The following is an 11,778-nucleotide window of genomic DNA, read 5'->3' as shown; positions in this document are numbered from 1 at the left end:
CACACACACATGTATATATATACATATATGTATATATACACACACACAGTCGTCCATTTTCTTCTGTGCGTGCATTATCTCCATTCTCCTTTGTGAATTTGCATCTTTGAATCCTACCCTTTTCAGTCATTGCTGTCTCAATTTGTCCTTATGTAAGATGAACTTTCATTACTTTCTTGCTATAGCAATTCTCTTCTTATTATTTAAGCTTATAATGCCCTGTTCTTGGTAAGGGTTGCACTCCTCTGTTTCTACTAGCCTGCTAGTCATCTTACTCCTAATTATGCTTTTTTTACTTTTTGTCTTTTTTTTTTTTTTTTTTTAGGTAAGCTGACTCCTTTCAGTATTTCAGTATTTCCTGTAGTGCAGGCCTTATAATGGAGAATTCCCTCAATTTTTGTATGTCTGTAAAGGTCTTTATTTATCCTTCATATCTAAAGGAGAGCTTCACTGGATGCATTATTCTTGGCTGGTAATTCCTTTCACTTAATAGTATGAATATTTGATTCCACTCCTTTCTGACTTATAAGGTTTGTGCCGATAAGTCTGACAATAATGTAATGGGTTTTCCTTTATAAGTTACTATTTTCTTCTCCCTGGCTGCTCTGAGAATTCTGTCTTTGTCATAGATTTTTGATAATTTTAATACAGTGTGTCTTGGTAAAGGCCTTTTTTGGTTGAGATAATTGGGTGTTCTGTTGTCTTCCTGAATTCCAAGCTCCAAATCACTCCTTAGATTTGGGAAATACTTGTTTGACATTTTTGTCTGAAAATGCTTTCTAGTCCCTGCTCTTTTCCCTCTCTTCGATAATGCCCATTATTCTTATGTTTCCTCTCCTCATGGTATCAGCTAGTTCTTGGATTTCTCTCATTATTTTTTATTCTTGGTTTTTCTCTTCTTCCTTCTGATTTATTTGTAGATTTCTGTCTTTGATATCACTGATTCTTTCCTCCATTTGGTCAACTCCATTTCTCAAGCTTGCTATTTCATTTTTCAACTCTTGTAGTGTTGTTGTTGTTGTTGTTTTATTTTTGTTTGTTTGTTTGTTTGTTTGTTTTTTATCTCCAGAAGATCTATTCTGTTCTTATCGAGGTTTTCAGTCTCCTTGCTTTGCTTCTCTAGGTGTTTTTCAATTCCTGAAATTGTTGGTATGACTCATTTTGGAACTCACTGAGTTTTTTTCAGAAGTACCATCCTGAATTCTCTGCCATTTAAGTCATATATTTTTATGTCTGTAAGCTTATTTTCTGGATATTTCTCTTTCTTTCTTAGCTTCCTTGTCATCTTGGTTCTTAATGGTGTTTATTGAACTATTTCTCTGTCTGAGCATTAATGGAAGTGTGTTCTGCTTTCTTTCCAAGAAGATTTATTATATTAAGGTCTCTCTTGAACCTGTTGCAAGGAATGCAGTTTTCTTCTGATTTTTAGTAAGTGATGTCTAATTCTCTTGAATCCCTGCTTATTATAATTTCTTAATAATGCTTTTTTTTACCTTGTAGATATTCAATCACTTCCACTACCCTTAGTATCAGTCCCTGTCAGTGTTAGTGACAGTTTTGGTTTCATTTGTTCAGAATCCCCTGGGGCTTTGTGATGTCTCAGAGTATATGGGGGGAAGGGCCCTCTCGGTTGAGGGATTGGGGCTGTGGCTCAGCCTCATGTTTTGCAGCTGCGGCTGGTAATAATGAACTGTTGTTTCTCTGCTCTCCCTGCTTCTCTGCTGTTCACACTTCTCTGCTGTTCACGCTTCTCTGCCGTTTGTACTCCTCTGCTTTCTGCTCTCATGTTGGGGCACCTTCGCTAGCCGCACAGAGCTCACAGCTGTCCAGCAGGGCTGTTTAGGAACTGACCACACTTTCTCCCTTTCCCCTCCTCTTACAGAGAGATCAGGCTCAAGGGGCAGCTTGTTTCTCCCAGTCTACTGCCTGACTACTGGAGTTCTGAGATGTGGTAGCTCTTATGCACAGATCCCTCACTCAGACATGCTTCTGTGCAGGTTGATTGTTTTTTTTTTTTTTTTGTTATTGAGTTTTAGATGTTCGGCTTATTGTTGTTTCAAGGGGAGGTATCTGGGGACATCTCTCACTCCACCATGTTTCTGATGTCACTCTTTTTCTGTTTTTGTTATCTCATATTATCACTATATATTCTGAACATTAATTTCTAAATTACTGGAGCTGTTATCTTCTTTTTCGAGAGTGTTTTATTTTTATCATCTATCATTATGTAATATTTAATCTTATAATACCCTGTCTTAGTAAAGGTTGCATATTGCTGCTCCTGCCTGCCTGTTAGTCATCTTACTTATAGTTATTTATTTATTTTTGTCCTTTTGTTTCAGATAGAATTACCCCCTTCATTATTTCCTTTACTGTGAATCTTGTGGTGGAAAATTCCTTCACCTTTCGTATGTCTGGAAACGTGTTTATTTCTCCTTTTTATCTAAAGGAGAGCTTTGCTGGATATATTAATTTTGGCTGGTAATTTCTTGTTTTGTTTTGTTTTTCAATAATAATTTGAATATTTGGTTCCACTCTCTCATTGTTTTTAAGTTCTGTGCTGAGAAGGTCAATGATAGTCTAATGGGTTTTTCTTTATAAGATACTGTCTTCTTTTCCCTGGCTCCCTTGAGAATACTTTCTTTGTCATTAATTTTTAAAAATTTTAATATATGTTGGCGAAGTACTTTTTGAGTTGAGATAACTGGGTGTTCTATTTGCTTCTTGGATTCGAAGATCCAGTTATTTTCATAGGTTTGGGCAATTCTCACCGACTATTTAAATGTGCTCTTGGTTTCCTGCTCTCTCTCTCTTCTCCTTCTGGTATACCCGTTAATCTTATGATTTTTTTTTTTTTTTCTCATGGTGTCAGAGAGTTCTTAGAGTTCTTATAGAGAATGTTTTTCATTCTCAAGTCTCTTTCTTCTTCTTTTCATGTCATTTCCAGATTTCTGTCTTTGATATCGCTAATTACTTTTTTCCATCTGGTCAGCTCTATTTCCTAAGGTTACTATTTCATTTTTTTTTAATCTCTTTTAAAATATTCTTCATCTCTAGAATTGCTTTTGGTTCTTTTTTAGGGTTTCAATGTCCTTGGTAAAACATTTGTTTTGTTCATTTATTTTTATTTTCTGATTTCTTGGAATTTTCAGTCAGAATTTACTTGCATCTCATTGATTTTGTTTTCAAAGAACAACCCTGAATTTTCAGTCATTTAAATAATATATTTTCATGTCTTTAAGCTTATTTTCTGGAGATTTTTCACTTTCTTTCTGAGGTTCCTTTTCACCTTGGTTGTTCATAGTATTTCATGGCCTTGGAATTAATGGGAGTATACACTGCTTAAAAAAAAAAATAGAAAATTTATTATGTAGCGATCTCTCTTTAGTAGGTTGATAAGTTTTTCTTTTGATTTCCAGTAAATGATGTTAAAGCTTCTTATGTCTCTGCTTCGAAGCTAAAAATGTCGTTTTCTCTCTAGTATGTGACTGTGTAATTCCTCTGTGATCAGGTCCCTTGTTCCCAGGCCTCTATCCCCATGAAATGGTGTGATTGGTGATGAGGGTCTAGTCTCTGAAGAGGTCCTGAAATCCTGTTACTGTTCCAACAGTCAGATGCAATGTTCTGTGGCTCCTTCTGATTCAGCCTGACTAGATATGGGTAGAGTTGATTGGGAGAGGCCCGTGGTGTGTATGGCTGTTTCTCTCCCGGGTTTCAGTTGTCTTGCTTTGATATCACTGTCCATATCTCTGGTATTGGTTGTAGTGTATGTTTCACACTAAAGTGTGTGTTTGTACTGGTTGCACAAATATCCTGGGTCTCGGTGGTGTTAACTCTGAGCGAATATGGGGCTGGAGGGCACGCTCTGAATTGGTTTTCGAAGAGGAGAGGTGTGCAACCAGACTTTGTGACTCAGCCTCCTGGTTTGCAATGGCAGTTGCTAAGCCACACCTGTCACTCCTCTGTACGTAGTCTCTGCCCTGCTCCCTTTATTGGCCCTTGGCTCAGCTGCATTGAATATGCTGATCACACAGGTTGCAGTGCTCCTAGCTTCAAAGGGCCAAGGCCTGGCCTTGAAATTTGTGCCCCCCTTCCTCCTCCTGCAGGGAGCCTAGGCTGCATTTCACAACTTGTCTGTTCCTCACTCATAATTTGACCCTCAGCCTCCCAAGGATTTGCCCTCCTTTGGATGCTCTGATGTGCAGATCCCTCCGAAGTGCTTGAGTGTAGGTTGAGTGTTATTTGTTGGGTTTTAGATGATAAGGTCATGGTTATTTCGAGGGGAGAGATGTGGGAAGATTCCTCATGCCGCCATGCTTCTGACATAACTCTTACCCTATGTCTTTTGATTGGAGTATTTAATCCACTTAAATTTAAATTAATTATTGATATGTACGTAGTTATTCCCATTTTATTATATATATTTATGTTCTTTTTTTCCACTTCTTTTTCAAGAATTCTCTTTAACATTTCTTGTAATACTGATTCGGTGGTCACAAACTCCTTTACCTTTTCTTGTCTGGGAAAGTCTTTACCTTTCCTTCCATTTTAAATGATAGGCTTGTTAGATAGTGCAGTCCTGGTTGTAGGTTCTTGCTTTTCATCGCTTTAAATATCTCATGCCAATCCCTTCTGGCCTACAAGATTTCTGTTGAGAAATTAACTGGTAGTCATTTGGGAGCTCCCTGTAGGTAATTAACCACTTTGTCTTGCTGCTTTTTGAATTCTCTCCCTCTCTCTCTCTTTTTTTTTTTTTTTTTAACCTTTGACATTTTAATTATGATGTTTCTTGTTATGGGTCTTTTTGGATTCATCTTGTTTGGGACTCTGTGTTTTCTGAGGTTGTATGTCTATTTCCTTCACCAGGTTAGGGAAATTTTCACTCCTTATTTTTTCAAATAGGTTCTCAATCCCTTGGTCTCTCTTTCTTCTTCTGGTAGCCCCCTGTGTTGCAAATGTTACAAATGTTGATACTTTTATAGAGGTCCCTTAAACTATATTCACATTTTAAATTATTTTTTCTTGTTTTCTACTGCTTTCTCTTTCAAAACACGGATTTTTTTCTTATGTTTCATCTAATCAGCTGTTGATTCTTTCTAGTATATATATATATATTGCTTCATTTATTAAATTCTTCATTTCTGACTTATTTTTTGTTTGTTTTTTATGACCTTTTCTTATGCTTACTATCTTGTTGTTGATATCCTCACTAAGTTCCTTGAACATTTTTATAACCAGCATTTTAAACTTTATATTTGGTAGGTTGTTATCTTTCATTTTGTTTTGTTCTTATTCTGAAATTGTCTCCTGTTCTTTTATTTGGACATGTTGTTTCCTCATTTTGGCTGCCTTTCTACATTTGTCTCTATGTATTAGGTAGATCTGCTACATCTTCCAGTGTTAGATGGGTGGACTTACATAGTAGGTACCCCATAGAGCCCAGTGGCACAATTACCCTCATCACGTGAGCTTGGTGCTTCGTGAGTGTCCCTCATGTGGGTTGTGTGTGCCTTCCTCTTGTAGTTGAATGCTATTGACACACCAGTGGCTAGAATTGACCCTCAGGCCGACTGGCTGTAAGGACTGGTCACTGCCACAGCTTATGAGCTTCTGTGTGGGCATTGACCCCACAGAGCAATATTCTCCCCAGCTGCCTCCGAGGCCTGCCACACCTCCTTTGGTGTGTGTTTCTCATGGGCCTAATCATGTGGTGCTCTGCTGTGGTCTCAAGCTGGCCTTCCAGTGTGTTGGCACTGGTGTCTCTTGAGAGGAAGGGCTCCTGTACAAGCCAAAATCAGCTGCTGCTTGTGACAAGCACAGAGCTTTTTGGTAAGAGCTACAAAGTGATCTGTGGTTGATAGCTGCCTATGCTGGACCTGGAGGTGTGTTGGAGAGGCTAAGCTCTGAACTGAGGCTAGCTGCCACCAGTACCAAGCCTGAAGAAGCTCAACAAAATGTCTATGGCACCCTGGGACTTACTGTAGCCTGCAAGCTGCTTGTAAGGCTTAGTTGTTAAAAAAAAAAAAAAGGCTCCTGCAATACATAAATTGGCAGAGGCAAGGTCTCAGGAAGTCATTAAGGTGTGTCAAGTGATGTTAATGTTAAGGTATATTAATGCTGATTAAATTTTGGTGTCAGTGCTGAGCCAAGGGCAATTCTGTAGAAGGCTCAGAGCACACTGAGACCACCCACCATCTGCCAGGGGCTCGTGGATCCCCAAGAGTTGTTTAAGAAAAATTGCAGTGCAGGCTGGGGCTGGCTGCCTGCCACAAAAATTCCTCAGGAAGGTGCATGAGCCTAGGCCTACTGCTTGCTGTTAAAAGAATCTCCTGTGGTGCAAGAGTTGGGTGGGGCAGGGTCCCAGGATGTCACCACAGTGAAGCAAGCAGATTTTACCAGGCCAACGCTTATTTATTTGATAATTTCTAATTGTCTTCTTACCATAGGAAACCATCTTCCTTACAGATATTACTTCAAATAAAATGTGGAGTTTTACTTTTAGCAATGCACCTAAAATAAGCAATTTTAACTTCTCCAACAAAAACTTACAGTATGCAAGTCACTTACTTTTTACTTTCCAATGATATGTGGTGATCTAGCAAGGAAATACACGTGCTTATTTTTCTCTCTAAAGAGTTTTTTTTTGTATTGGCCATAATGACCTACATTATTCTTGCCTCTCCTAATTTTACCTAAACACTCATTCATTTCACTGGCAAATACTTTCCGTCTCCTCTTTCTCTATATACTCATTCTCTATTAGTTCCAGCTGACTACCTTCTACCCCCAAAACATTAAAAAAGTACTAGTGGTTCTGCTAAATCCTGTAAATGTTTTTTTTTGTATTTCTTATTGTTTTTAACTACTCCAAATTTTCCCAGTAGCACACACATTTCTTGACTTTGACAGGATTTTATTTTCCTTATATTCTTGTTTCTCTTGCCACTCCATCTTTATAGCCTTTGTTTACATCTTCTCATTGTACCACCTAATTGAGTATGGAATTAAACTCTATACCTAACCCACTGTTCATGCTTTCTTATGTCTTCACTATTGCATCATGAAAATGACTCCCAAATCAACATATGTATGAACTCTTAAATGCTTAGCAGTGCTGTACAAGACATATCCAACCGATTATCATGCTGACATTTCAAATTCAAAATGTCTGAAACTGAAATCAACTTCCCCATTCACATCAGCTTCTACTTTCTATCTATTCTATACCCGTCACTCTTTCAATCTTACAGGTCAGGGAACTGAAGGTATTTTAACCCATTCATTTCCTTTTCTTCTATGTATAATTTCTCACTGAGTTCTCTATTTTTTTTTTCTTTCAAATCTGTCAGATTTTTTTTCTTCTCCATTATTTCTGCTACCCACTCTAGTGCTCATCATTTGCAGAGTCATCTTTGGATTAGTATAATAACCTCCTTATTGTCTTTCTGCCACAAGTCAGTCACCATCTATCTTGTATTCTTTCTTGCCAAATTGCTTTTCCCAAAGAATTATTTTTGTGCTTCATATGCCTGTTATTTTTGTCTATTATGCAAGAACCCTAATGTGAGATTTAATATATTTTTCTTCTTTTAAAAAATTTTCCACATTTTTCTCAAGTTAGACCATGAGAAAAATGATCTAAATAATTGAATGTCTTAATTACTTGTATTCCAATTTATTATTTTGCTGCTCCAGATTTTGTACTCTCTACTACTCTAATTCCATTATTTTTATTGTTCACATCAAAGCATTACCAGCGCTATAAAAAAAAATAGGCCCAAAAATAATCTCACTTCATTCTACTTTTGTTCTTAGATGTGCTCCAGAGACTTAGAAGGTACTAAATAGCAGAATATTATTAGCTTACCAGCAGAGGAAGATGAACAACTTCATGCTCACTCTATTGTCAAAGAATAAGAACTTTAGTGCTCACTAAGTGGTAAATAAATTTTGACAGTTGTCTACTTACATTCACTTATAGCATTAGTTTATACTGACCCTAGCACTGTCTTGTATCTATCTAGTACTATAGAATTTAATTTGAGTAAATCCAATTATATTCTGGTAATGAGACTACAAAATTTTTATGTACCCTTTAATAAGCAGTAAAATATGCTCCAAAACAAACTGAACAAGTCTTTCTGTCCCAGAGTTCTTTGGGGGATTAATTCAGTTAAGTGACTGATGTAGAAAATAAGTCCAGATGTGCATTATTCAACTGATTTCCAGGAACCTCTGAAGCAAGCAGAATGTTGAGGATAGAGTAGAAAATATTTCTGATCACCTGAGAGAGCTATATAAAATAAGGAAGTTCCATCCATGACTGAAACACAGTTTGGGATATAGCACGCTTGTTTGTGAGGGCATGGGATCAGATGGCAAACATTTGAGTGTTTTTGAGTATGCCTAGTTGGAGTATGGCACTAATATAAGTGGATTGTATGATTTCTTACCATTTTGATTTGTCATCAAGACCCAGATAAACATTTCTGTTTTATTTAATCTTTTCTGTGCAAAGTGAAATGCTAATAGATTAGTCATAAGGCAAGATAGGAAAAAAAAAATGGAATTTAGTTCTTTTAGTTAAATTATACTTTAGTTTATAGGGAAATATCACCAAAAAATAATTTCTTGAAGACATTTAAATATGTATGATGTAGGGGTATTAGCTAGGGATTGAATTACTCTATGAAATAATTTAAATATATGTTTTGTTTTTTGGCGTATAATGATATCATTTAAAATTTTTTGTACACTTGAGTTATTGCTCATTTTATGCCTAAGTACCCTGGGTTTTAACAGCTTTGCTAGAGTTAATAAAATCATTTTAATTTTCTATTATGTAATCCAATTTAAGAGAGTTTTTAAGGAAATAACCCAAGTTAATTCACCTAACAATCATTTCTACATTTTCTTTACTATATATGTGGCAGTTAATAACAATGTGTGTGAATGTGTGTATATTCTGTAAGACAAGGAGTATTCAAATAACAATATAAAAATGATTGAATTAGTGTTCCCTTCAGCAGCACATACACTAAAACTGGAATGATACAGAGGAGATTCGCATGGCCTCTGTGCAAGGATGACACGCAAATTTGATAAGCATTCCATATTTTGTGCCATGCCCAAGCCTCTTCACACCTGGTGCTGATTAACTCAGAAGAAACACATCAAAGCAATGGCCCACCATTGCAAAAGTGGGACTTTTTTCCCATATTTTGTGCCATGCCCAAGCCTCTTCATACCTGGTGCTGATTAACTCAGAAGAAACACATCAAAGCAATGGCCCACCATTGCAAAAGTGGGACTTTTCATAAAAATATTAATATAAGGCAATCTGAAATTAGTTACACCTAGATATTTATGAGCAAATATGTCGACTCATAAAACTTAAAAAAAAAGGTTGAATTAGCTATTTGAACATGAGTATTGTTATGCACTTACTCTACTCCTTTTAGATACTTTTTGATAGAATAAAGTAGCATTGGCTGCTAAAATACATTAAGTATTTGAAATGCAATCTGAAAAAATCATGAATATGTTACATATGAATGTAACATTTATATTTATCATAATTTTCCACTTAAAAGGTCAAATTGTTATATTTTGCAATATTATAAAGCCATTGTTTTATACAGTATGATGTGTGAGAACTTTGCCAGAGTAATTAGAATAAGATAGTGAAATTATTTTTGCTGTTCTATATTTAATGATATACATTTAAGTTGCTATTTTATTTCACCATATTAATGCTAATTGTGAGCTAGTATATTGTAATATAAGTCAAAATGAGGCAGAAAAAACTGAAACAATACTATATACAATTGGTTAGTTGAACACAGCAATTGCTGAAATAGATGAGAAATAATTTGTAAAGTTAGTTTGTCATTGAGATTTTTGCTAATGTATAATTGAGAGAGAAGGGGGCAGCATTTTACAATCTTGTTTCAGATTTCCCCATTTACTTTATCTTTTGAAACTTCAGTTGAGTAATTTTTCAGAATTACTTCTGCTTCACAAAGCAGAAGCACTGTTTTCTTCAAATCATCACATTGTAAGGTGTATAAATGTTGAATCACTATGTTGTACATCTGAGACTAATATAATATTGTATGCCAATTATACTTAAATAAAATATTTTTTTATATTTAAAAAATTTTGTTATGGTGATGTTGGTTAACAAAATCCAGTAAGTTTAAGGTGTACAATTCAACAGTATACCTGTTGAATTGTTTGTGTGTATATATACACACACATTGCATTGTGTGTTCACCCCCCATAGTTAGATTTCTTTCTGTCACCACATATTTGACCCATTTTACCCCATCTAGCTCCTCCCCAGCCACTGCACCTTCTGGTAACCAATAATCTAGTAGGAACTGGCAATAAAGCAAGCGACAGCAAGTGTCGTTGCTCTTTTGATTGGGGGTTTTCTTTCAAGATTGGATTGTAGTAAAGTCTTTGGTTATACGTTTCTTGATTCAAACAAGTCATTATTTGCAACAATGCATTGTTAACATTCAAAGTAATTAACAAGCAGTAAAACCAGATCACCAACTACTTGGAACAGATGCTGTAAACAACCTATGTTGGTACCAGTGTGTTCTAAGAGATTATCACTGCTGCGCTCTATTAAAAATCATTGTGGAGGCAGTCCAATGACAACACATTAAACCTTTCCCATTATAGTCTTTACCTTTGACACATTCTTCATCCGCTTCCATTCTTAATGGCTTATTTCCTTCCGACATCCTGGTACTCTTCTTATTCATATCACAAATGTTTTGCCTTAGTCCAAATAGAGCAGAGACATCTTTGATTATTTTTGTCTCCTTATCTTAGTTACTTAAAATACTCTTTATATATAAGAGGATAGAGTAAAAATAAGATGAAAAACAAAAAGAGGATATAATTTAGGAATATATTGGTTATGAGAAACAGAATGCCCATTTATAATGGCTTAAATAAGAGGTATTTTTTCCCAATAATAAGAATTCAAAGAGTAAGATTCTGGTACTTGTTTAGTATCTTAATGAGGTTAGGGTTTTGGATAGTTCTCTCTGTATTCCTCTTGGCTTCTCTCTTATAGCCATAATATGGTCACAATGGCTATATCAATTACATTCTCTAAACTGTACTGAAAATCAGGAAAGAGAGAGTGACATAAAACAAAATTTATTTCCCCATTCTCATCTTATACTAGGGAGAAAATGATTTGTCAAAACCGTTCAGCAAAATTCTTATATTTTATTGGTCAGAACTGGATCACATGGCCATCACTAATCTATGAATGTCATCATTTTCCCTGATATCAAGGAATTTCTACCTGATACTTTGGGGAAGAAAAATGGATAAATGCCTCTTGGGTAGACAGCCAACAGTGTCCGACACAGAAAGTATGGGAGGATGTAAACACACTACCACATAATTTTATCCACTCGCTTTAATATTTCTTTTCTATTCTTAAAAATTTTTCAAAGCCTCTGAGTCAATATGTATAGTCAAAAATAGGTGGTTAAGGGAATGTTTGTTAAATACGTCTAAGTTCATGAATTTGTCAATCTACTTCAGATTTCTTTCTAGTGATTGTCTTCTAAGTTCTTAGCATTTGTTCACAACTTGATTTGTCAAGAATCAAAATTTAGATGTTGTTATGGTAATAATGAAGGTAACTAGACATATTTATGGTTTCTTTGGTATTATCTCTATGAGTGAAGTCTTTTAAAAATATTTTGATTCAAATGTAGGTTCTAGAGACTTTTTCCCAAAAGAAAT

General features: G+C 35.6%; 1 non-coding gene across 1 annotated transcript; it reads left to right on the top strand.

Annotated features, from left to right (window-relative positions):
* The first annotated feature begins 9,013 nt into the window (after positions 1 to 9,013).
* On the top strand, positions 9,014 to 9,120 carry LOC111740430. The gene has a single exon (XR_002780610.1). It is a non-coding gene; the product is annotated as a U6 spliceosomal RNA (small nuclear RNA).
* Positions 9,121 to 11,778: the final 2,658 nt, after the last annotated feature.

This window comes from Pteropus vampyrus, unplaced genomic scaffold (genome assembly GCF_000151845.1).
Source record: "Pteropus vampyrus isolate Shadow unplaced genomic scaffold, Pvam_2.0 Scaffold63, whole genome shotgun sequence".
In the NCBI taxonomy this organism is placed as follows: Eukaryota; Metazoa; Chordata; class Mammalia; order Chiroptera; family Pteropodidae; genus Pteropus; species Pteropus vampyrus.
Note: the sequence above shows the minus strand (reverse complement) of the source record. Positions and strands in the feature narration are given on the sequence as shown.